The sequence below is a fragment of the Aotus nancymaae genome, unplaced genomic scaffold (genome assembly GCF_030222135.1).
Source record: "Aotus nancymaae isolate 86718 unplaced genomic scaffold, 86718_ANA_hifiasm-v0.15.2.pri h1tg000022l_1, whole genome shotgun sequence".
Lineage (NCBI taxonomy): Eukaryota > Metazoa > Chordata > Mammalia > Primates > Aotidae > Aotus > Aotus nancymaae.
The window spans coordinates 48,985,681-49,008,627 of NW_026988435.1; the positions used below are offsets into that span (position 1 = coordinate 48,985,681).

Consider the following 22,947-nt stretch of genomic DNA (forward strand, 5'->3'; position numbering starts at 1 on the left):
TTTTTGTATTTTTGGTAGAAATGGGGTTTCACCATGTTGGCCAGGCTGGTCGCAAAGTCTTGACCTCAGGTAATCTGCCTCTCTTGGCTTTCCAAAGTGCAGGGATTACTGGTGCCAGCCACAGCTCCTGGCTCAGAATGTAAAAGAAATCTGAAGACACTTAATGCAACCTCCTAGATCAGGTGCAAATATTTCCCGGCTAGGCCAGGTGTGGTGGCTTATGCCTATATTCCCAACACTTTGGGAGGCTCACAGTAGGATCACTTGAAGCAAGGGGTTGGACAGCAGGCTGGTCGACAAAGCGAGACCCCCATCTTTATTTTTAAAGAAAGAAAAACTTCCAGCATTTCTTTCTTTCTTTTCTTTTCTTTTTTTCTTTGATATGCAGTCTTGCTCTGTCACCCAGCTGGAGTGCAGTGGCGTGATCTCAGCTCACTGCAACTTCTGCCTCATGGTTCAAGCAATTCTCCTCACTCAGCCTCCCAAGAGGTTGGAACTACAGGCATGTACCACCATGCCTGGCTAATTTTTTTATTTTTATTTTTTATCAGGGGAAAGCGCAAATGCGGTCCCGCACTACCACAAATTATGCAGTCCAGTTTCCCACATCTAGAGAAATCGCAGGGGTCAGCACATCCGGGTGAAATGGATGAGCCTCGCGCTGGGAAAACCACCTTCATGATCATGGTATCTTCCCTGCCAGGTAATTTTTGTATTTTTAGTAGAGACGAGGTTTCACCACGTTAGCCAGGCTGGTCTCAAATTCCTGACCTCAGGTTAACCGCCCACCTCAGCCTCCCAAAGTGCTGGGATTACAGGCACAAGCCACTGCACCCACCCTCACATATATCTGTTTTTCAAAGCTCTTCACTCTTGATATTATCTATTTATTTATTGGAGACAGGCTGTCATGCTGTGGCCCAGGCTGGAGTGCAGTGGCACAATCACAGCTTACTGCAAACTCCACCTTCTGGGTTCAAGTGATTCTCGGGCCTCAGCCTCCTGAGTAACTGGGATTAAAGGTGCACTTGAGTAATTTTTGTAGTTTTTTTTTTAGTAGAGACCGGGTTTCACCATGTTAGCCAGGCTGGCCTCAACCTCCTGATCTCAAGTGACTTGCCCATCTCAGCCTCCAAAGTCCTGGGGCTACGGGCTTGAGCCACCCTGCCCAGCCCATTCTGCTATTATTTAATTGTATTTTTTTCTTGTCAAACAATTTACATTTGGAATTGATGTTTAGTTTTACTTGTAATGTAGCTTTCTGCCGTTCTTTACCAGGGACCAGGTTTCTAAAGTGTTGCTCAGAGAGACTTGGCAACAACAGCTTCGAGTGCAAATGGGGTTGATGCCAGAGGGCCTCGGGGCGGGATTGTCTGAATTAGATACTGAAATTGATGACCCCTCACCCCAGGCACCTTCTATTCAAATGATCATAGTTAATGGGATATAGACAACTACGAAGGACTCTGTATCTTTGTATACAGCACTGGGCCCTGACAAGAGTCATTGTTCAGTGACTATTTATGGCCGGCGGAGATTCCTGCAAAAGCCTAACTGTGCTACAATGTTTCAGGTGAATGCCAGTTATGACTTTAAAGTTCGTGTCCAGGTCACAAACTCTATTCACAGGTGCTACAGATAATTTTAAGAATTCAAGGCTGGGCTTGGTGGCTCACACCTGCAATTCCAGCATTTTGGGAGACCCGAGCAGAAAGATCGTTTGGGTCCTGGAGCTCCAGACCAGCCTGGGCAGCACAGGGAGACCCCATCTACACACACACACACACACACACACACACACACACACAATTAGCCAGGCGTGGTGACAGCGCCTGTAGTCCCAGCTGCTCAGGAAGCTAAGGTGGGAGGATCACTTGAACCTGGGAGGTCAAGGTTGCAGTAAGTCCTGATTATGCCACTGCACTCCAGTCTGGGCAACAGAGGGAGACCCTATGTCAAAAAGTAAATAAACTGTTGTATCTATGTCTTCCTATCAAATTCTATTAATTTGAACTTAGGACTCTTTTCATCAAATCCTGTATTTACACCATCCAAAAAATTTATTTGATGGAATGAAACCACTGTGAGTCCGTTGTGGTTCTAAGATGTAGTGCATTTTTTTTTTTTTTTTTTTGAGACAGAGTCTTGCTTTGTCCACCAGGCTGGAGTTCAATAACATGATCTCAGCTCACTGCAACCTCTGCCTCCCAGGTTCAAGCAATTCTGCCTCAGACTCCCAAGAACTGGGCACATGCCTCTATACTCAACTAATTTTAGTATTTTTAGTAGAGACGGGGTTTCACCATATTGGCCAGGCTGGTGTTGAACTCCTGACCTCGTGATCTGCCTACCTCGGCCACCAAAAGTGCTGGGATTACAGGCGTGAGCCACCGAGTCCAGGCAATACAGCACCTTTTAATACAGGTGGTTGTCCTGTGCACGCTGGTCTCTGGTTCAATAACAACTCATCACTTAAGCCCTGCGGGTCTGAGAAAAGGAGACAGTGTGAGCAGCTCTGATAGAGAAGGAGCAGAAAGAGTCAGAAATCTGAACAGGATCAACACAGGCTCTGACCTTTCCAGATCTTTCCCCCAGCTGTGCCCTGCCCCCTCCTCCCTGGGGTGCCCTCTGCTGTCCCCTCACCCTCAGGTGACAGGGGTGCCGTGCGCTCCCCTGTGGTTTATCCTACAGAGGAAATTCGGTCCTTCCCAGGTGTATTCTGCGTCACTGCAGTCCATTCTCCACAGAAACTTAGTAGGTTTTTTTTTTGTTTGTTTTTGTTTTTTTGAGGTGGAGTTTCACTCTTGTTACCCAGGCTGGAGTGCAGTGGCATGATCTCGGCTCACTGCAACCTCCACCTCCTGGGTTCAAACAATTCTCCTGCCTCAGCCTCCTGAGTAGCTGGGAGTACAGGTGCATGCCACCATGCCTGGTGAATTTTTATATTTTTAGTAGAGACAGGGTTTCACCATGTTGACCAGGATGGTCTCGATCTCTTGACCTCGTGATCCACCCACCTCGGCCTCCCAAAGTGCTGGGATTACAGGCATGAGCCACCGCGCCTGGCTAGAAATTGAGTTTCTATCTCACTGAGTGACCTCCATGTGCTTATGTAGGATTTAAGGACTTTTCATTTTTGATTATCAATTTAATAGCTTTTCCACAATAAGAGTTGGAAAGACTAACAAAAATTTAAGTATTATTTCTTCTGATTATGAAAATAATCTGGCCAGGTGCTGTGGCTCACACATGTAATCCCAGCACTTAGGGAGGCAGAGGTGGGCAGATCATGAGGTCAGGAGATTGAGACCATGCTGGTCAATATGGTGAAACCTGGTATCTACTAAAATACAAAATAAAAATTAGCTGGGCCTGGTGGCATGCACCCATACTCCCAGCTACTCAGGAGGCTGAGGCAGGAAAATCACTTGAACTTGGGAGGCTGTAGTGAGCAGAGATCATGCCACCAGACTCCAGCCTGGTGACAGAGTAAGATTCTGTCTCAAAAACAAATAAATAAATAAATAAAAATCTTAGGCCAGATGTGGTGACTCACGCCTGCATTCCCCACACTTTGGGAGGCCTAGGCAGGCAGATCATTTGAAGCCAAGAGTTCAAGACAAGCCTGGCCAATATGGTGAAACCTCGTCTCTACTAAAAATACATAAATTAGCCAGGTGTGGCGTCACACACTTGTAATTCCAGCTACTTGGGAGGTTGGGGCAGGAGCCTGGGTGGCAGAGGTTGCAGTGAGCCGAGACGGCCCCCAGTGCACTCTAGCCTTGGTGAGTGAGTGAGACTCTGTTTCAAAAAAAAAAAAAAAAAGAAAAAAGGAAAAGTAATCTTAGTTTTAAAAGATTTGGAAAATCCTTGGAAAGCAGAAGGAAGAAAATAAAATGATCTGTTAGTTCCCGTCTGGGAGGGATTGCTGGGATTTTGTAGTGGACGCCTCTTGGGTTTCTGTTTAGTCATATGTGAGAAGGCGAACTTTACTAAGATGTGAACGTACTGAAGATTCTGTTCTAACCTGCCTTCTCACCTCAACGTATTATCAGTATTTTAGCATATCAGTCATTTTGTTCTACCGTGTTTTGTTGTTTATTTATTTTTTTTGAGACAGGATGTTACTCTGTCACCCAGGCTGGAGCGCAGTGGCACAATCATAGCTCACTGCAGCCTCGAGCTCCTGGGCTCAAATGATCCTCGCACTTCAGCCTCCCAAGTAGCTGGGACCACAGGTGCATGCCACCATGATCAACTACTTTACTTACAATTGTTTTTGTTTTGAGATGGAGTTTTGCTCTTGTCGCCCAGGCTGGAGTGCAATGGTGAGAGATCTCAGCCCACTGCACAACCTCTGCCTCCTGGGTTCAAGTGATTCTCCTGTCTCAGCTTCCTGAATAGCTGGGATTACAGATGCACACCACCATACCTGGATAATTTTTGTATTTTTGGTAGAAATGGGGTTTCACCATGTTGGCCAGGCTGGTCGCAAAGTCTTGACCTCAGGTAATCTGCCTCTCTTGGCTTTCCAAAGTGCAGGGATTACTGGTGCCAGCCACAGCTCCTGGCTCAGAATGTAAAAGAAATCTGAAGACACTTAATGCAACCTCCTAGATCAGGTGCAAATATTTCCCGGCTAGGCCAGGTGTGGTGGCTTATGCCTATATTCCCAACACTTTGGGAGGCTCACAGTAGGATCACTTGAAGCAAGGGGTTGGACAGCAGGCTGGTCGACAAAGCGAGACCCCCATCTTTATTTTTAAAGAAAGAAAAACTTCCAGCATTTCTTTCTTTCTTTTCTTTTCTTTTTTTCTTTGATATGCAGTCTTGCTCTGTCACCCAGCTGGAGTGCAGTGGCGTGATCTCAGCTCACTGCAACTTCTGCCTCATGGTTCAAGCAATTCTCCTCACTCAGCCTCCCAAGAGGTTGGAACTACAGGCATGTACCACCATGCCTGGCTAATTTTTTTATTTTTATTTTTTATCAGGGGAAAGCGCAAATGCGGTCCCGCACTACCACAAATTATGCAGTCCAGTTTCCCACATCTAGAGAAATCGCAGGGGTCAGCACATCCGGGTGAAATGGATGAGCCTCGCGCTGGGAAAACCACCTTCATGATCATGGTATCTTCCCTGCCAGGTAATTTTTGTATTTTTAGTAGAGACGAGGTTTCACCACGTTAGCCAGGCTGGTCTCAAATTCCTGACCTCAGGTTAACCGCCCACCTCAGCCTCCCAAAGTGCTGGGATTACAGGCACAAGCCACTGCACCCACCCTCACATATATCTGTTTTTCAAAGCTCTTCACTCTTGATATTATCTATTTATTTATTGGAGACAGGCTGTCATGCTGTGGCCCAGGCTGGAGTGCAGTGGCACAATCACAGCTTACTGCAAACTCCACCTTCTGGGTTCAAGTGATTCTCGGGCCTCAGCCTCCTGAGTAACTGGGATTAAAGGTGCACTTGAGTAATTTTTGTAGTTTTTTTTTTAGTAGAGACCGGGTTTCACCATGTTAGCCAGGCTGGCCTCAACCTCCTGATCTCAAGTGACTTGCCCATCTCAGCCTCCAAAGTCCTGGGGCTACGGGCTTGAGCCACCCTGCCCAGCCCATTCTGCTATTATTTAATTGTATTTTTTTCTTGTCAAACAATTTACATTTGGAATTGATGTTTAGTTTTACTTGTAATGTAGCTTTCTGCCGTTCTTTACCAGGGACCAGGTTTCTAAAGTGTTGCTCAGAGAGACTTGGCAACAACAGCTTCGAGTGCAAATGGGGTTGATGCCAGAGGGCCTCGGGGCGGGATTGTCTGAATTAGATACTGAAATTGATGACCCCTCACCCCAGGCACCTTCTATTCAAATGATCATAGTTAATGGGATATAGACAACTACGAAGGACTCTGTATCTTTGTATACAGCACTGGGCCCTGACAAGAGTCATTGTTCAGTGACTATTTATGGCCGGCGGAGATTCCTGCAAAAGCCTAACTGTGCTACAATGTTTCAGGTGAATGCCAGTTATGACTTTAAAGTTCGTGTCCAGGTCACAAACTCTATTCACAGGTGCTACAGATAATTTTAAGAATTCAAGGCTGGGCTTGGTGGCTCACACCTGCAATTCCAGCATTTTGGGAGACCCGAGCAGAAAGATCGTTTGGGTCCTGGAGCTCCAGACCAGCCTGGGCAGCACAGGGAGACCCCATCTACACACACACACACACACACACACACACACACACAATTAGCCAGGCGTGGTGACAGCGCCTGTAGTCCCAGCTGCTCAGGAAGCTAAGGTGGGAGGATCACTTGAACCTGGGAGGTCAAGGTTGCAGTAAGTCCTGATTATGCCACTGCACTCCAGTCTGGGCAACAGAGGGAGACCCTATGTCAAAAAGTAAATAAACTGTTGTATCTATGTCTTCCTATCAAATTCTATTAATTTGAACTTAGGACTCTTTTCATCAAATCCTGTATTTACACCATCCAAAAAATTTATTTGATGGAATGAAACCACTGTGAGTCCGTTGTGGTTCTAAGATGTAGTGCATTTTTTTTTTTTTTTTTTTGAGACAGAGTCTTGCTTTGTCCACCAGGCTGGAGTTCAATAACATGATCTCAGCTCACTGCAACCTCTGCCTCCCAGGTTCAAGCAATTCTGCCTCAGACTCCCAAGAACTGGGCACATGCCTCTATACTCAACTAATTTTAGTATTTTTAGTAGAGACGGGGTTTCACCATATTGGCCAGGCTGGTGTTGAACTCCTGACCTCGTGATCTGCCTACCTCGGCCACCAAAAGTGCTGGGATTACAGGCGTGAGCCACCGAGTCCAGGCAATACAGCACCTTTTAATACAGGTGGTTGTCCTGTGCACGCTGGTCTCTGGTTCAATAACAACTCATCACTTAAGCCCTGCGGGTCTGAGAAAAGGAGACAGTGTGAGCAGCTCTGATAGAGAAGGAGCAGAAAGAGTCAGAAATCTGAACAGGATCAACACAGGCTCTGACCTTTCCAGATCTTTCCCCCAGCTGTGCCCTGCCCCCTCCTCCCTGGGGTGCCCTCTGCTGTCCCCTCACCCTCAGGTGACAGGGGTGCCGTGCGCTCCCCTGTGGTTTATCCTACAGAGGAAATTCGGTCCTTCCCAGGTGTATTCTGCGTCACTGCAGTCCATTCTCCACAGAAACTTAGTAGGTTTTTTTTTTGTTTGTTTTTGTTTTTTTGAGGTGGAGTTTCACTCTTGTTACCCAGGCTGGAGTGCAGTGGCATGATCTCGGCTCACTGCAACCTCCACCTCCTGGGTTCAAACAATTCTCCTGCCTCAGCCTCCTGAGTAGCTGGGAGTACAGGTGCATGCCACCATGCCTGGTGAATTTTTATATTTTTAGTAGAGACAGGGTTTCACCATGTTGACCAGGATGGTCTCGATCTCTTGACCTCGTGATCCACCCACCTCGGCCTCCCAAAGTGCTGGGATTACAGGCATGAGCCACCGCGCCTGGCTAGAAATTGAGTTTCTATCTCACTGAGTGACCTCCATGTGCTTATGTAGGATTTAAGGACTTTTCATTTTTGATTATCAATTTAATAGCTTTTCCACAATAAGAGTTGGAAAGACTAACAAAAATTTAAGTATTATTTCTTCTGATTATGAAAATAATCTGGCCAGGTGCTGTGGCTCACACATGTAATCCCAGCACTTAGGGAGGCAGAGGTGGGCAGATCATGAGGTCAGGAGATTGAGACCATGCTGGTCAATATGGTGAAACCTGGTATCTACTAAAATACAAAATAAAAATTAGCTGGGCCTGGTGGCATGCACCCATACTCCCAGCTACTCAGGAGGCTGAGGCAGGAAAATCACTTGAACTTGGGAGGCTGTAGTGAGCAGAGATCATGCCACCAGACTCCAGCCTGGTGACAGAGTAAGATTCTGTCTCAAAAACAAATAAATAAATAAATAAAAATCTTAGGCCAGATGTGGTGACTCACACCTGTATTCCCAACACTTTGGGAGGCCTAGGCAGGCAGATATTTGAAGCCAAGAGTTCAAGACAAGCCTGGCCAATATGGTGAAACCTCATCTCTACTAAAAATACATAAATTAGCCAGGTGTGGCGTCACACACTTGTAATTCCAGCTACTTGGGAGGTTGGGGCAGGAGCCTGGGTGGCAGAGGTTGCAGTGAGCCGAGACGGCCCCCACTGCACTCTAGCCTTGGTGAGTGAGTGAGACTCTGTTTCAAAAAAAAAAAAAAAAAGAAAAAAGGAAAAGTAATCTTAGTTTTAAAAGATTTGGAAAATCCTTGGAAAGCAGAAGGAAGAAAATAAAATGATCTGTTAGTTCCCGTCTGGGAGGGATTGCTGGGATTTTGTAGTGGACGCCTCTTGGGTTTCTGTTTAGTCATATGTGAGAAGGCGAACTTTACTAAGATGTGAACGTACTGAAGATTCTGTTCTAACCGGCCTTCTCACCTCAATGTATTATCAGTATTTTAGCATATCAGTCATTTTGTTCTACCGTGTTTTGTTGTTTATTTATTTTTTTTGAGACAGGATGTTACTCTGTCACCCAGGCTGGAGCGCAGTGGCATAATCATAGCTGACTGCAGCCTCGAGCTCCTGGGCTCAAATGATCCTCGCACTTCAGCCTCCCAAGTAGCTGGGACCACAGGTGCATGCCACCATGATCAGCTAATTTACTTAAAATTGTTTTCTAGAGACAGGATCTCCCTATGTCACCTAGGCTGGTCTCAAACTCTTGGGCTCACGCAATTCTTCCACTGTGGTCTCCCAAAGCGCTGGGGTTATAGGTGTGAGCCACTGTGCCTGGCCTTGTACCATGTTTTTAGAAGCTGTATATATTTACTTTAGATATTAGGGAATCATAGATGTTTAGCTATTGAAGAAATGAGTTAATGTGGAAAATAACAAAATATGATATATGTCTAAACACTTCATTATATATATGTATATATATATTTGAGATGGAGTCTCACTCTGACACCCAGGCTGGAGTGCAGAGGCACAATCTCAGCTCACTGTAACCTCCACCTCACAGGCTCAAGTGATTCTCCTCCCTCAGCCTCCCGAGCAGCTTGGACTACAGGTCCCTGCCACCATGCCCGGCTAAGTTTTGTACTTTTGGTAGAGATGGAGTTTCACCATCTTGGCCAGGCTGGTCTCGAACTCCTGACCTCATGTTCCACCCACCTCAGCCTCCCAAAGTTCGGGTATTAGAGTAGTGAGCCACTGCGCCCATCCTTAAACAACAGCATATTCCCTTTGCAATCTTTTTTTTTTTTTTTTTTTTGAGATAGAGTCTTACTGTGTCATTCATGCTGGAGTGCATGAAGTGCAGTGGGGCAGTCTCAGGTGAATTCACCATCACCCTCCTGGGCTGGAATGATCCTCCCATCTCAGCCTCCCTACTTGATGGGACTACAGGTGTGAGCCACCTCGCCCTGTCTCACTTTGTAATCTTTTGGCTACAGGCGTACAGCCCATTTTTGGAGAGTGGGTCGACTTTTTGTCCACTTTTTCCAGTTTCTTCTCTAAACCATTCCTGTAATATCCAGTTTTGATTTCTATAGAATGGATGAAAAAAGACAGAACATAAAAGACCTTTTTTTTTTTTTTTTTTTTTTGAGATGGAGTTTTGCTCTTGTTGCCCAGGCTGGAGTGCAAAGGAGAGAGATCTCGGCTTGCTGTACGATGTCTGCCTCTTCGGTTCAAGTGATTCTCCTGCCTCAGCCTCCTGAGTAGCTGGGATTACAGACACACACCACCAGCCTGGCTAATGTGTTTTTAGTAGAGATGAGGGTTTCACCATGTTGGCCAGCCTGGTCTCAAAGTCTTGACCTTAGGTGATCTGCCTCTCTTGGCTTCCCAAAGTGCTGGGATTACTGGCATGGGCCACAGTGCCTGGCTCAGAATGTAAAAGAACTTTGAAGACACTTAATACAACCTCCTAGATCAGGTGCAGATGTTTCCAGGCTAGGCCAGGTGTGGTGGCTCATACCTGTAATCCCAACACTTTGGGAGGCTGATGGGAGGATCACTTGAGGAGAGGAGTTGGACATCAGCCTGGCCGAAAAGCAGGATCCCCATCTTTATTTTTAAAGAAAGAAAAATTTCCAGCCTTTTAATTTTTTGAGATGGAGTCTCGCTCTGTCATCCAGGCTGGGGAATAGTGACATGATCTCAGCTCACTGCAACTTCCGCCTCTGGGTTCAAGAAATTCTCTTCATCCAGCCTCCCAAGTAGTTGGAACTACAAGGATGTACCACCATGCCTGGTTAATTAATTTATTTATTTTTATTTTTTATCAGGGGAAAGCATGAAGGCAGTCCCCCACTACCACACATTATGCAGTCCAGTTTCCCACATCTGGGGAAATCACAGGGGTCAGCACATCTGGAGTGAAATGGATGAGCCTCGCCCATGTTTATAATGTGTTGCTCAGAGAGACTTGGCAACAACGGCTTAGAGTGCAAATGGGGTTGATGCCAGAGGGCCTCGGGGCGGGATTGTCTGAATTAGATACTGAAATTGATGACCCCTCACCCCAGGCACCTTCTATTCAAATGATCATAGTTAATGGGATATAGACAACTACGAAGGACTCTGTATCTTTGTATACAGCACTGGGCCCTGACAAGAGTCATTGTTCAGTGACTATTTATGGCCGGCGGAGATTCCTGCAAAAGCCTAACTGTGCTACAATGTTTCAGGTGAATGCCAGTTATGACTTTAAAGTTCGTGTCCAGGTCACAAACTCTATTCACAGGTGCTACAGATAATTTTAAGAATTCAAGGCTGGACTTGGTGGCTCACACCTGCAATTCCAGCATTTTGGGAGACCCAAGCAGAAAGATCGTTTGGGTCCTGGAGCTCCAGACCAGCCTGGGCAGCACAGGGAGACCCCATCTACACACACACACACACACACACACACACACACACACACACACACACAGCCAGGTGTGGTGACAGCGCCTGTAGTCCCAGCTGCTCAGGAAGCTAAGGTGGGAGGATCACTTGAACCTGGGAGGTCAAGGTTGCAGTAAGTCCTGATTATGCCACTGCACTCCAGTCTGGGCAACAGAGGGAGACCCTATGTCAAAAAGTAAATAAACTGTTGTATCTATGTCTTCCTATCAAATTCTATTAATTTGAACTTAGGACTCTTTTCATCAAATCCTGTATTTACACCATCCAAAAAATTTATTTGATGGAATGAAACCACTGTGAGTCCCCTGTGGTTCTAAGATACAGAGTCTTGCTTTGTCCACCAGGCTGGAGTTCAATGGCATGATCTCAGCTCACTGCAACCTCTCCCTCCCAGGTTCAAGCAATTCTTCTGCCTCAACCTCCCAAGAATTGGGCATGAACCTCTATGCTTACCTAATTTTCATATTTTTAGTAGAGACGGGGTTTCACCATATTGGCCAGGCTGCTGTTGAACTCCTGACCTCGTGATCTGCCTGCTTCAGCCACCAAAAGTGCTGGGATTACAGGTGTGAGCCACCGAGTCCAGCCGATACAGCACCTTTTAATACAGGTGGTTGTCCTGTGCACACTGGTCTCTGGTTCAATAACAACTCATCACTTAAGCCCTGGGTTCTGAGAAAAGGAGACAGTGTGAGCAGCTCTGATAGAGGAGGAGCAGAAAGAGTCAGAAATCTGAACAGGATCAGCACAGGCTCTGACCTTTCCAGAGCGTTCCCCCAGCTGTGCCCTGCCCCCTCCTCCCTGGGGTGCCTCCTGGTGTCCCCTCACCCTCAGGTGACAGGGGTGCCGTGCGCTCCCTTGTGGTTTATCCTGCAGAGGAAATTCGGTCCTTCCCAGGTTTATTCTGCGTCACTGCAGTCCATTCTCCACAGAAACTGAGTTTGTATCTCACTGAGTGACCTCCATGTGCTCATGTAGCACCAAAGGCCTTTTCTATCACAATCATGTTTTTGATTATCCGTTTAGTAGCATTTCCACATGAACAGTTGGAAAGAGTAACAAAAACTTAAGTAATATTTCTCCTGATTATAAAAGTAATCTTAGGCCAGACGCAGTGGCTCATGCCTATAATCCTAGCACTTTGGGGAGCTGAGGCTGGCAGATTACTTCAGGCCAGAAGTTCAAGAACAGCCTGTCCAACATGGTGAAATTTCATCTCTACTAAAATTACAAAAATTAACTGGGGGTGGTGGCACCTGCCTGTAATCTCAGCTACTTGGAAGGTTGAAGCAGGAGAATCACTTGAACCTGGGAGGAAGTGATTGCAGTGAGCTGAGATCTCACCACTGCACTCCAGCGTGGGTGACAGTGAGTGAGACTTTTTTTGAGATGGAGTCTCGCTCTGTAGCCCAGGCTGGAGGGAAGTGGTGTGATCTCGGCTCACTGCAACTTCCGCCTCCTAGGTCCCGGTCCAAGCAATTCTCCTACCTCATCCTCCCAAGTGAGACTGTTTTTTTTTTTAAAAAAAGGAAGAAATAAAACTAATCTTAGTTTTAGAAGATTTGGAAAATCCTTGGAAAGCAAAAGGAAGAAAATAAAATGATCTGTTAGTTCACGTCTGGGAGGAATTGTTGGGATTTTGTAGTGGACGCCTCTTGGATTTCTGTTTAGTCATATGTAACAAGGCGAACTTTACTAAGATGTGAACATATTGAAGACTCTGTTCTAATCGTCCTTTTCACCTCAATGTATTATCAGTATTTTAGCATATCAGTCATTTTTTCTTTTGTGCTTTTATTAATTTATCCTTTATTTTTTCAATTTTAATATTATTTATTTATATTTTATTATACTTTCAGTTCTAGGGTACATTTGAGATGGAGTCTCGCTCTGTTGCCCATGCTGCAGTGCACTGGCCACAATCTAGGCTCACCATAAATTCTGTCTCCCAGGTTCAAGCCATTCTTCTGCCTCAGCCTCTGGAGTAGCTGGACCACAGGCGCCCACCGTTACGCCCAGCTAATTTTTGTGTTTTTAGTAGAGATGTGGTTTCACCATGTTAGCCAGGCTGGTCTTGATATCCTGACCTCAGGTGATTTGCCTGCATTTGCCTCCCAGAGTGCTGGGATTACAGGTGTGAGCCACCATGCCCAGCCTGTTTTTTTTTTTTTTTTTTTTTTTTTCTGAGAGACAAAATCTCACTCTGTCACCCAGGCTGGAGTGCAGTGGCATAATCATAGCTCACTGCAGCCTCAACCTCCTAGGTTCAAGTGATCCTTCCACTTCAGCCTCCCAAGTAGCTGGGACCACCGGTACATGCTGCCATGATCAGCTAATTTTCTTAAAATTGTTTTGTAGAGACAGGATCTCCCTATGTCACCTAGGCTGGTCTCAAACTCTTGGGTTCACATAATCCTGCCACCATGGCCTCCCAAAGTGCTGGAATTACAGGTGTGAGCCACTGTGCCCGGCCTTGTACCATGTTTTTAGAAGCTGTATGTATTTATTTTATATGCTAGGGAACTATTGATGTTTAGTTCTTGAAGAAGTGAGTTAATGTGGAAAATAATAAAATATGATATATGTCTAAACACTTTATTTTAAATTTAAACAACAGTACATTTATTCACTTTGGAATATATATATATTTTTTCCTTTGAGATAGAGTCTTACTGTGTCATTCAGGCTGGAGGGCATGAAGTGCAGTGGGGCAGTCTCGGGTGAATTCACCATCACCCTCCTGGGCTGGAATGATCCTCCCATCTCAGCCTCCCTACTAGGTGGGACTACAGGTGCATTTTATAGAATGGATGAATAAGGGCAGAATGTAAAATACATTTTTCTTTTTTTTTGAGATGGAGTTTTGCTCTTGTTGCCCAGGCTGGAGTGCAAAGGAGAGAGATCTCGGCTCACTGCACAACCTCTGCCTCCTGGGTTCAAGTGATTCTCCCGCCTCAGCCTCCTGAGTAGCTGGGATTACAGATGCACACCACCATGCCTGGCTAATTTTTGTGTTTTTAGTAGAGATGAGGGTTTCACCATGTTGGTCAGGCTGGTCTCAAAGTCTTGACCTTAGGTGATCTGCCTCCCTCAACTTCCCAAAGTGCTGGGATTACTGGCATGGGCCACAGTGCCTGGCTCAGAATGTAAAAGAACTTTGAAGACACTTAATACAATCTCCTAGATCAGGTGCAGATGTTTCCAGGCTAGGCCAGGTGTGGTGGCTCATACCTGTAATCACAGCACTTTGGGAGGCTCATAGGAGGATCATTTGAGGTGAGGAGTTGGACTCCAGCCTGGTTGACAAAGCAAGACCCTCATCTTTATTTTTAAAGAAAACTTTCCAGACTTTTTTTTTTAATGTGGAGTCTTGCTCTGTCGTCCAGGCTGGAGTGCAGTGGTGTGATCTCAGCTCATTGCAACTTCTGCCTCCAGGGTTCAATCAAATCTCCTGCCTCAGCCTCCCAAGTAGCTGGATTTTTAGTAGAGATGGGGTTTCACCATGTTGACCAGGCTGGTCTCAAACTCCTGACCTCAAGTGAACCACCCTTCTCAGCCTCCCAAAGTGCTGGGATTACAGGCATGAGCCATTGCACCCAGCCTCAGGTATATCTGTTATTTTTTTTTTTTTTTTTTTTTTTTTTTTTTTTTTTTTTGAGACAGAGTTTCGCTCCTGTTATCCAGGCTGGAGTGCAATGGTGCGATCTCAGCTCACCGTAACCTCCACCTCCTGGGTTCAGGCAATTCTCCTGCCTCAGCCTCCTGAGTAGCTGGGAGTACAGGCACGTGCCACCATGCCCGGTTAATTTTTTGTATTTTTAGTAGAGACGGGGTTTCACCATGTTGACCAGGATGGTCTCGATCTCCTGACCTCGTGATCCGCCCGCCTCGGCCTCCCGAAGTGCTGGGGTTACAGGCATGAGCCACCCCACCCAGCCTATTCCTGGTAATATTATTATTATTTGAGATGGAGTCTCAATCTGTCGCCCAGGCTGGAGTGCATTCGTGTGATCTTGGCTCACTGCAACCTCTGCCTCCCAGATTCAAGCAAGTCTCTTGCCTTAGCCTCCTGAGTAGCTGGGATTATAGGCATGTGCCACCACACCTGGCTAATTTTTTGTACTTTTCATAGAGATGGGGTTTCACTATGTTAGCGAGGATGGTTGTGATTTCCTGACCTCATGATCCACCTGCCTTGGCTTCACAAAGTGCTGGGGTAATAGGCATGAGCCACCACACCTGGCCTCCAGGCTTTTAATAAAAAATTCAACTGGCATAAATGGGTGTTTAGAATCAATGTGACTTAGTCTTAGGCAGCATGGTGTTGAATTTTTCACACAGATGCACAGATTATCCAAGAGTCTCGTCAACCACCAGTGTTTTATAGGAGAGTGGAGAATGTCAGTCAATTTGGCTAATCAGGTAGTGGAGTTAGGAGAGTGTCTGCCGTGTCCACTGTGTGGTGTGCCCAAAGCTGTCCACCTTCTTGGTGGACATTCCAGTGGTTTACAGTTCAGTTTTCTCAGCTGTGCATGATCATGATGATCCTTAGGATGAATTCCTGGAGGTGTAATTGTGCCACGTATGGACTTAGATGGACATGCCCCCACACGGACTATGTCTTTGAGACACACTGCCAGATAGCCAAAAAGTTTGTGCCAGATTTCATCAGATTGTAGGACAGCATCCATTTTCATGTTCTCTTTTCAAAATTGAATTTGGTGACAGGTTGAGTGTGGCGGTTTGTGTCTGTAATCCCAACACTTTGGGAGGCTGAGGCGGTAGGATCCCTTGAGCCCAGAAGTTCGAGGCCAGCTGGCAGCACAGGGAGATCCCCATCTCTCTAAAAATTAAAAAAAATATTTTAGCCAGGCATGCTGGCACACACCTGTATGTGGTCCCAGCTACTCTGGAGGCTGAGGTGAGAGGACGGCTTTACCTCAGGAGTCTGAAGCTGCAGTGAGCAACGATTATACCCTAGGTGATAGAGCAAGATCTTATCTCAAAGAAAATTTTTAATAGCCAGGTACAGTGGCTCACGCCTGTAATCTCAGCACTTTGGAGGCAGAGGCAGGTGGATCACCTCAGGTCAGGAGTTCATGACCAGCCTAACCAACATGGTGAAACCCCGTCCCTACTAAAAATACAAAAAAATAGCTGGGCATCATGGAGCATGCCTGTAATCCCAGCTACTCAGGAGGCTGAGGCAGGAGAATCACTTGAACCTGGGTGGTGGAGGTTGCAGTGAGCTGAGATCATGCCATTGGCTTTCAATCTGGGCAACAAGAGCAAAACTCCGTCCCCCCCCCCAAAAAAAATTTAAATCCAAAAAAGAAAATAATTAGATGACAAAAAGTCTACAAAATGTGCTCAGTTTGATAGGTGAAATTTTAAATTGCATCTTTAGTCTGTATTTTTGATATACAAATGCTTATTTTTCTTTTAAAACATTATCTTTCTTTGTGACCTGATGAACACAACTTGTGCTCACTTTTCTGTTCAGGTGTTCACCTGTCTCCTGTTGGTTTGCATCCATTCTTTTTTTTTTTTTTTTTTGAGATGGAGTTTTGCTCTTGTTACCCAGGCTGGAGTGCAATGACGCGATTTCGGCTCACCGCAACCTCCGCCTCCTGGGTTCAGGCAATTCTCCTGCCTCAGCCTCCTGAGTAGCTGGGACTACAGGCACACACCACCATGCCCAGCTAATTTTTTGTATTTTTAGTAGAGACGGGGTTTCACCATGTTGACCAGGATGGTCTCGGATCTCTTGACCTCATGATCCACCCACCTCGGCCTCCCAAAGTGCTGGGATTACAGGCGTGAGCCACCGCGCCCGGCCTCACTCTTTATGAATTAAGGATAATAAACCTTAGTCCATCACTGACAGCAAAATGTTCACATTATGTTTGCTTCTTTCATTGAGCAACATTGGAACAGTCATTCATTTTAATAAAAGCCTATGGAGGACATAGTTTGGATTTTAACATTTAATACGGATAATTTGGGGCTAGTTTAAATGTTTTTTTGGTTAATTTTTGTACATATTTGTTCATGTTTATTCAGTGTGATCATCAAGATTCTTTGAGACACCCATTTAAAACAGTAATTGGTATATTCTGGGAACGTCTCAGGTAAAGGGTTACAGCACAGCGTAGTTGTAGCAACCAGATCTTTGCAGCTATTGGGTAACAGGTTAGTTCTCTGATTAAAAGCAACAGTGACTTAGAGGATTTTATATGTTTTTTTTTTTGACAGATGTTCTTTCGCCTTTCAGAAATTTCAGGGTTTGAATTAAAATATTTTATGCCACCTGTGTTGCTGGAACCTAAATCATATTTTGTAAGAAAGAAGGATGAGCCGGGCGCGGAGGCTCACGCCTGTAATCCCAGCACTTTGGGAGGCCGAGGCGGGTGGATCACAAGGTCAGGAGATCGAGACCATCCTGGTCAACATGGTGAAACCCCGTCTCTACTAAAGATACAAAAAATTAACTGGGCATAGTGGTGTGTGCCTGTAATCCCAGCTACTCAGGAGGCTGAGGCAGGAGAATTGCCTGAACCCAGGAGGCGGAGGTTGCGGTGAGCCGAGATCGCGCCATTGCACTCCAGCCTGGGTAACAAGAGCGAAACTCCGTCTCAAAAAAAAAAAAGGATGAAGAGGGGGATATTTGTGGTCAGTGTTCAACCTCTAAATTTGTCTTCATGGCAGAGTTTGGGGCTCAGTCATAAAATCATACCTGTCTTCAGTCTGGTGTAACTTTTAAAATAATTGAGATTTTAAAAAAATCCATTTATTTGTTTTTGGAAGTTATTATCATTTTAGAGCTTTCTTTGAAAATCTGTCATTTATTAATTGAAACATCTTGTTTGAAATAATGTGCAGCATGAAAGAGAAATCATAGGCCGTGGTTTGAGTGACATTTGGTCCTTGACAGTCTACTTCATCCATGTTTTCTGAGCACTCCTTCCCTTGGGCCCCGGTTTTTGTGAATTTGGGGTTTAGTCTGAAAGGCTGATGGTGAAGAGATTGTGCATTCCTTTACTGGGGCCTAAGCCTGCCACAGGCACATTTTGTAGAGTGTCATAGGCTCCTACTGGAGAATAAATGGTCATGGCCCACCCTGGGTCTTGTGGTCACACACCACCCATCTAGCCAGGATTATTGCCCCACATTGATTCTGGATTATGGGCTCCAGGAAGCCCCTGGAGGACAGATGTGGAGGAAGGACGGTAGGTCACTCTGTCAAAGTGCGTATCCTTGAGTGACATAGTTGTTGCTGTTTTTTGAGATGGAGTTTTGCTTTCATCGCCCAGGCTGGAGTGCAATGGTGCGATCTCAGCTCATTGCAACTTCTACTCCCGGGTTCAAGTGATTCTTCTGCCTCGGCCTCCTAAAGAGCTGGAGCTACAGGCCCATGCCACCACACCCAGCTAATTTTGTATTTTTAGTAGAGACAGGGTTTCACCATGTTGCCCAGGCTGATCTCAAACCCCTGACCTCAGGTGACCACCTACCTCAGCCTCCCAAAGTGCTGAGATTACAGATATGAGCCACTGTGCCCGGCCGAGTGACTCAGTTTTGTTCAAATGGAAATTTAAATTTTCTAAGAGGAAAAAAATTATGCAGAAGATAAATTATTATAGTGTGTTGCTATCATTAAATTTGTCTAATGAAATAGACTAGATAAACAGAGACTGTCTCTCCCTCTGAAGGGGACAGGTTGGTGGTCGGGTTGGTGGTGTTCTCAGGAGAGGGCTGTGCAGACAACTTGCCTCTGAGGCCCCCAGGCCTAAGGTCCCCCGTCCTCCCGTGGAGGCTAACACCCTTGCACTTCAGGAATGATTGGCCTATCAGGACAAACATGGCTTGTAGCAGAGCAGGAGACCGAATGCAGAGGATTCCAAGTGGATCTACATGGCTCAGTTAATTCTCAGCTCTGCCGCTTGTCTAGGCTGTGACCCTGGGCAAATACATCTCCTGAGCCTCAGTTTATTCTGTAAAATGAGGGTGAGCACTTTGGGAAGCCAAGGCGGGCAGATCACTGGAACTCAGGAGACTGAGACCGGCCTGGGAAACATGGGGAAACTCTGTCTCTACCAAAATGACAAAATTACCGGGTGTGGTGGCACACACCTGTAGTCCCAGTTACTCCAGAGGCCGAGGTGGTAGGAACGCTTGAGCCTAGGAGGCAGAGGTTACAGTGAGTTGAGATCCCACCACTGCACTCCAGCCTAGGTGACACAGCCAGACCCTGATTCAAAAAAAGAAAAAAAAGAAAAGTGCCAGGCTTGCCCTCCTCACAGGAAAGTGAGGGGGAACAGAGGTAATACATAGCAAGTGCTTGTCCCTGTCTCCGGCAGAACTTGGACAGATTCAAAAGAGGGAAATACAAAGCTTTGAAGAAATTAGGAGCTCAGAACAGGGCTGATCAGAACTCTGGGTGAGGCTGGGCAGGTGGCTCATGCCCATAATGCCAGCACTTTGGGAGGCCGAGGCAGGCAGATTACCTGAGGTCAGGAGTTTGAGACCAGCCTGACCAACATGGAGAAACTCCATCTCTACTAAAAATACAAAATTAGCTGTGTGTGGTGCTGCATGCCTGCAATCCCAGCTACTAGCTACTTGGGAGGCTGAGGCAGGAGAATCACTTGAACCCAGGAGGAGGAGGTTGCAGTGAATTGCGATCTTGCCATTACACTCCAGCCTCGGCAACAAGAGTGAAACGCCACCTCAAAAAAGAAAGAAAAGAAAAAGAAAAAAAAAAGGCTATGCGCGGTGGCTCATGCTTGTAATCCCAGCACTTTGGGATGCCAGGGTGGGCAGATTATGAGGTCAGGAGTTCGAGACCAGCCTGGCCAACACAGTGAAACCCCGTCTCTACTAAAAATACAAAATTAGCTGGGTGCGGTGGCTGGCGCCTATAATCGCAGCTATTTGGGAGGCTGAAGCAGGAGAATCGCTTGAACCTGGGAGGCAGAGGTTGCAGTAAGCATAGATCATTCCACTGCACTCTGGCCTGGGCAACAGAGTGAGACTCTGTCTGGGGCAGAGGAGGGGTGAGTGGAGAAGCTTTTGTGGAACAGATCAGAGGAACACAAAAGAAGAGATTGTGCTGGTGCCCTTCATCCCTATCGCTGTCTTAGGTAATGTCTGTGCATGGCCAGGGTAACCATTTTACTAATAGTCATTAAATATTCTAGTTTGTATCTTTCAAAGAGAACCTATTTATTTTTTTTTGAGACAGAGTCTTGTTCTGTCACCCAGTCTGGAGTACAATGGTGAGATCTCAGCTCACTACAACCTTCACCTCCCAGGTTCAAGTAATTCTCCTGCCTCAGCCTCCCAAATAGCTGGGATTACAGGCACCTGCCACCATGCCCAGCTAATTTTTTGTATTTTCAGTAGAGACAGAGTTTTGCCATGTTGGCCAGGCTGGTCTCAATCTCCTGACCTCAGGTGATCCCCCCACCTTGGCCTCCCAGAGTGCTAAGATTACAGGCGTGAGCCACCGCACTCGGCCTCAAAGAAAACTTAAAAAAAAAAAACCCAAGCAGTTAATAATAATTCATTATTACTGTCACATAGGCAGTGTCCGGATCTCCCCAGTTGTCTCGAAATTGGCAGAGTTTGTTTGTATCGGGGTCTAAATTACTTTTCAGCGGTTGCGTGGGTATGCTATTTGTATGTACCCTCATTTAATCCATCCCGCTGACGGACTGTGACCCGAAGGTAATTCACATAATGAAGCCCTGTGCTTCTAAAGGGGCGGTGTTGGGAGGTGGGGCCTCTGGGAGGTGATTAGGGATGGGTGAGGTCCTGAGGTCAGAGCCGCCACGGGGAGACGGGTTCCCTTAAAGGAGGTCCCAGCGTGAGTTTGTTCTCTTTCTACCCTGTGTGGACTCGGCGAGGAGCCGGCTTCAGCAACCAGAAAGCGGGTCCTGATCCCCGACTTCTACCCTCCGGAACGGTGAGGAATAACGCTGCTTGTAAGTCGCCGTGGCTTTGGCGCTTTGGTAGGGCGGCCCGAGGAGACATCTGGGTTCTTTGCCTTTATTTAATCGTGTCGGGTTGAACATACTAGAACTGGGTTTGGCTCTCATTTCTTGGGGCTCAGCCTCCAGCTGGGGTTGCCCTGAAATTGTTGGCAGAGGAATTCCCACGTGGGGGCGCCTTAGTCTCTGTGAAAACGGGGCTTGTTGCGGCTCCAGAGGAGGAAGCACCGAGCTCCAGGGTGCTTGGTCCAGTGCTCACTGGGGGAGCTTGCCTGGTGCTGTGGCCTGTGCTTCACAGGCACCGAGGGAAGGGGACGTTCCCCGTGAAGGGTGTCGCGGCGCGGAGTTTACAGGGAAGATTCAGGAACTTGGCTCAGGGCGGGTGCCGTTTTTTCCTCGCATTTTGGGTAACGATTCTCACATCTTTGTTTAGTGCCTGGGAATATCCAGGCCCCCAGCTTGGGTTCCAGGCTGCAAGAGAAACGAGCTGCCCGGCTCACGGAGCAGTCAAAGCACCTGGCGTTTCTTGGTCAGGACAGGAGAGAAAGTGGGAGGACGGGGGGACATCACAGCTCCTCTTGCCGGCTTCTCGGAGAGGGAGTCACAGGGTCACCAAGGAGGAAGCACTGGCGGGGTCGGTTTGTCTCTGCGGGTCAGCGGGGGAGGCCTTCCTTCGTACTTCTCGGTGTGAAAGGGACGGATGCAGTGGCTGATGTGTTCACAACTTAGGGTCGTCTATAAAACAGGTGTTATCCTAGGAGGCATTTGTGTTTTAATTGACTTAACCGTCCTTAACCAAAGCCGGTCTGACCATTCGTGTAGTGTTTCTTTAGTTCTAAAAATAATGATATTCTGGAAAGTTGTAATATTTTGTAAACGTTGACCTTGCAAGTGAGTTTGCAGGTTGTTATATACGTGTTTTAAGTGCTGTTATCAGTGAGATTTCCCCGTCGTATTTTTGCGTTGGTTATTACTGCTTTTGTGATGTTTTTCTATTCTCGAGGATTCTTATGACTGATAAAACCTGAATGTGAGTGATCACATGCTACAGAATGCACAGCTGAGTCTAGAGCTCAGTGACTTTTAAAAACCTTGCACACTTGTGTCTCTGCCACCCAGGTGATGCTACAAACCGCACAAGGGCACTGCCCTCCCTCCACTTCTCAGGCTCAGTGTTAAGCCTATGAGAAGTCAACTGTGCTGACAACAGAATGTGCTTCCTTTATCTGTTCTTCTGTTGTGTGTTTGTTTGTTTGTTTGAGATGGAGTCTCACTGCCACCAGGCTTGAGGGCAGCGGTGCCTCCCAAAGTGCTGGGATTACAGGCAGGAGCCACCACACCCGGCCTGTTCTTCTATTGTTTTTTTTCTTTTTGGAGACGGAGTTTCGCTCTTGTTACCCAGGCCGGAGTGCAATGGTGCGATCTCGGCTCACCGCAACCTCCGCCTCCTGGGTTCAGGCAATTCTCCTGCCTCAGCCTCCCGAGTAGCTGGGATTACAGGCACGCGCCACCGTGCTCACCTAATTTTTGTATTTTTAGTAGAGACGGGGTTTCACCGTGTTGACCAGGATGGTCTCAATCTCTTGATCTCATGATCCACCCGCCTCGGCCTCCCAAAGTGCTGGGATTACAGGCGTGAGCCACTGTGCCCGGCCCAAGCAATTCTTCTACCTCAACCTCTGGAGTAGCTAGGATAACAGGCACCTGCAACCACATCTGGCTAATTTTGGTACTTTTTAGTAGAGACAGCGTTACACCATGTTGGCCAGGCTGGTCTTGAACTCCTGACCTCATCTGCCCACCTCAGCCTCCCAAAGTGCTGGAATTACAGGCATGAGCCACTGCAGCCGGCCTAAACTATTTTTACAGAGACTGCATCTCATTTTGTTGCCTAGGCTGATCTTGAACTCCTGAAACCTGGATATTTTCTCTAGCTTTGTCTCATGTACAGCAGGTCCTCAAATAACTTAATTTTGTTAGAAGACGGATGAGAAAACATCG

General features: G+C 46.6%; 2 non-coding genes across 2 annotated transcripts; both read right to left on the reverse strand.

Moving 5' to 3' along the window:
* Window positions 1–548: 548 nt before the first annotated feature.
* On the reverse strand, window positions 549–711 carry LOC135276453 (U1 spliceosomal RNA). The gene has a single exon (XR_010343994.1). It is a non-coding gene; the product is annotated as a U1 spliceosomal RNA (small nuclear RNA).
* Window positions 712–4,988: 4,277 nt separating this feature from the next.
* On the reverse strand, window positions 4,989–5,151 carry LOC135276454 (U1 spliceosomal RNA). Its single transcript, XR_010343995.1, has one exon. It is a non-coding gene; the product is annotated as a U1 spliceosomal RNA (small nuclear RNA).
* Window positions 5,152–22,947: the final 17,796 nt, after the last annotated feature.